The 3,793-nt window shown below is 38.7% G+C and overlaps 1 pseudogene; it reads left to right on the forward strand.

Moving 5' to 3' along the window:
- The first annotated feature begins 274 nt into the window (after positions 1–274).
- LOC141817671 (peptidyl-prolyl cis-trans isomerase FKBP42-like) lies at positions 275–1,046 on the forward strand (annotated as a pseudogene).
- The last annotated feature ends 2,747 nt before the right edge of the window (positions 1,047–3,793 follow it).

Here is a 3,793-nt window from a genome sequence, read left to right on the forward strand (position 1 = left end):
GAGTCGCGTAGATCTCCCGCTTCGATCTCCAGTCATCTCTCTGTCTCGCTCTCTTGCACAATTGCTCCGCGCTGTTTGTTGTTCGTAAGGATAAAATGGAATGTTATGTGGGCTGATGGTTTAAAAGTTGGCCCATTAATGGAGACATACACATTAAAATGTTTATTTTACTCTTCTTGAAATTGTGTTCGTGGCGTCGAACTCGACTTCTCCGCTTCACGATCGCGGAATTTACCTCTTGATCCCTACGTCTCCACTCTGGTTCCCCCACGAATCTGCCATTCCCCGATCGCCGCAACATCCCAGCTCTAGATCGCCGGCCTCCGCCAGCCAGATGGCTTCTCCTGCCCCCGCCTCTCCCCCGCCGCCAGGGTCTCCTGCCGTCGTCGATCGGGGAGTGCCAATGTCTCCTGGTGATTCCTCTCTCTGTCGATTTGGACTTGTATTTCTCGCGCCACTGGTAGGTTTTTAGGGTAGGTCGTGAGTTTGTTGCTACTTGTGGGTTACTTACAGAGAGGAGTGTGCGTTGAATGGGAACCGTTTCGGGATAATTCGGGAACATCAGCACTGTGAGATGGTTAGGCGGGTCGAGAAATCATAGCTAGTTGGTGAGACACTATTGGTGTCGTTTCTGACATTTTGATTGTACTAGGAAAGTACGATCTTTTTCTCGATTGTTGGCTGCAAACCAACTGGGCTGCAGACTGATAATCTTTGTTGCGCAGTTACTTGATATTCCTATCTGTTTATCCGAATCATATATTCCCTTTTTTTTCAACCCGTTTGGATTCTCTTTTTCTTCTACTAATTTTGCCATGTTCCTCTATTGTTTTAGTAGGCTCTGACTCTGATGTTGATGACAATGACATTGTCACCGAAGCCGCAGCGTTTGTGCATAACGAACCTTTGCAGGATGATATTGATATTCCAAAAGTCAAGTCAGAGGTGGAGATCCTTCATGAGAACGTCAAGAAACAGATAATAAGGAAGGCCATGGTGCAAAGCCCCCAAAGCTGTCAACTTGCTTCTGTATGTGTGAAATGTGATGCTCTCTCTGCAGTCTTCTGTCAGTGCCAAAACAAATTTTGTCATCATGGTCAAAATTTTCAATTTGGTTTGAAATCACATTCATATGATCATACAACTAACTTTAGCATGTTTTGTTACAAATTTCAATATGCAGTTATCTTAGAATAACAAACATTTAATTTTCACAAGTAAACCATTGGACAATGCCAAATTTTTCTTTCCCTTCAATTTTAGGATATATATTCTCTTTTTGTGTGATAGAGAGATCATACAACACCATGGTCTATTACATGGGTGATGCTCATGGGGAGAATGCCGCATGATATCCCATCAATGTAGGAACCTATCTAGATAGGGACTAGACATTTTCTTTGATGAAAGTGCTACTTGGCCTTCCCATGCAATTTTGTAAATACTTAGGTGTGGTTTTGGTGCGAGTAGTATCATAGCAAGAACCTTCTTTGAAACAGTATTCATGTAACTCCCACTATAATGACAATTGCACATGTTTTATCTCCACATAATGCATGGAAAAATATTGGTGTGCTTTCATATGTCAGCTAATGAGTAAATTTTGGTATGCTACTCTTTAAGTCTTTTTTTTGTTACTCTTTATCTATGTCTGAGTAAGATTAGATCTGTTGCTACTTCATGTTTCATGCTTCCAGTTTCACTTTCATCTAGAGAATAAAGATCTCCAATTTTTATCCTTTTCGATTCAAGAACCTAGGTTGTTAAGTTAACTTTTCTAATATAGACTTGCCTTGCATTTAATTTTATAACTTTTGCAAGTAGCATCTATATTTTCTCATACATCTTAGATTAGCGGTGATATATTTTTCTCATCATATTGATCTGCCATTATTGACAAGTAATGATGCATATAAAGAAAAATAGCATGATAAACTATGTATAATGCTAGAAGGTATGTGTTCTTTTGGTGATGTATGACAATTAAATAAACAAACAAGAGACTCTTCATACTAAGATATGTATGAACTTTATGAGAAAAACTAATTAGATATAGAAACTTAAATAATCTAAATGATTAAACATAAACAATTTTCAAAAAAAGAGAAAATGTGATTATAGTGGGATTATGTAAATCAACAAGAATGAGGTTCAATTAGGTGGCAGAGTGGTAGAGTGATTGAACTTTTTGTTTCCACCTATCTTGCAATTCACACCCCACTCAAATTTTTCTGAGTGTCCCTCCACTTACAAAATGCATTTTAACCGAATAATTGCTATTTCTTTTTTCCTCTCTTTTCAATCAAGTGGACTAGGTACTTGATCTATAGTAACCATAGTATTTTGAGGATTTGCAAGAGGATTCCAAGTCTTTTGAATCTACAAGGTGCTTGTTCGTGGTGGTACTTGATGCTTGGTGCTTCAACTAGAGTGGGATAGCGGTTGAGGTGTTTCCTATGTTGGTTGAGATTTGGTCTTTTAGAGAGGATCTCCTTTCATGGGATGTGAGCAAAGACATTTTTCTCTTTTGCGCAGGTGGGGACGGTGGAGGTTAGTGAAACAAAAGCCTAAAGTGGGTTGGAAACAAGATGTGGCTTCAATGGATAGTAAGGGTGTGTTGTTGGCACCATTAATGGAGGAGAAGGGTTTTACTCTCTCTCCATCTTGATTTTGAGCATCGATTGGCAGTGGTGGCAAAGGCTACGACCATATGAGAAGGCTTGGGCATGGGTGGATGGGGTACTCGCCTACTCGAGTGAAAGAGATGAGCCGGAAATAATGAAGTTGGCAGTGCTTTCAATGAAGGCATTGACATCGGTTAAAGGGTTTTGGCACAAATGATGTAGGAGGTGGGTGATGGTGATGGAATTGATGTAGATCTAGGTAGTGAAGTTGGAAGAAGACCCTACAATGGTTGAAGAGGTTTACTTGGGTTGAAGAAAGTCTAACAAGGAGGTACACTGATGTTAGTCTCTACAATGGTGGTTGAAGGTGAATTCGTCATTGATGAAGGGTTGATATCAAGGAGAAAGAGGTCTTCTTGGTGGATGTGGGTCGAAGAAGATCATGAGTCATTTGTAGATGCTATAGCCATAAGGGGTGTCATGAATGCAACTAGAAGGGAGAAAAGACAAGGTCCTTCATTTTGGTGGTGACTTAGGTTTTGAGGGAGGAGTTATGTGGATTGGTAAGAGGGGATTCATAGGCGGAGTACTTTCTAGGTTCAATTTTGATACCACTTAATGTAGTATCTGAATAGGTGATCTCACACAGAGAAAGAAATTAGAATATTTAAAATTCCATTAATTCAAAATTTCCTATGTGATTCAAATGTGAAAGTTTCTAATTATATTGTCCAGGGTGCTCAGGTTCTATTATAGAGCACAAATTGAGTTATGATGTCATAGTTGGAGTGTAAAAGTTTTGCTATCAGTACAACACTTAAACCAAATCAGCATAAGAATTTAGTGATATTTCATTCATTTTTTAGTCTTTGGCTTGCTGTTAGGAGTACAGTCTGAGGAACTATTTGGTGAGACTGATATCAGACTTTTTAAAAATAATTTTATTAAGTTAGTAGCATGTGGTTCAGCAGACAATAAGACTGAATCTTAGTTTGTAGCCTATATGCAATTACAGCAGACAATAAGAGAGTATTATTTATGTACATGTTATCCGATGCTTCACAATATAATATCCTTCTGAAATTAAGCCTTATTTGTGACAAAGAATTATGTTATTGTTTCTAGTTTTATCTCAATTGCCTCTTTATTTATACGGTTAATGCCTTCTG

Source organism: Curcuma longa, chromosome 2 (assembly GCF_044706935.1).
Source record: "Curcuma longa cultivar G26 ecotype Majalengka, Jawa Barat chromosome 2, ITB_CL_G26_1.1, whole genome shotgun sequence".
NCBI classification, from domain to species: domain Eukaryota; kingdom Viridiplantae; phylum Streptophyta; class Magnoliopsida; order Zingiberales; family Zingiberaceae; genus Curcuma; species Curcuma longa.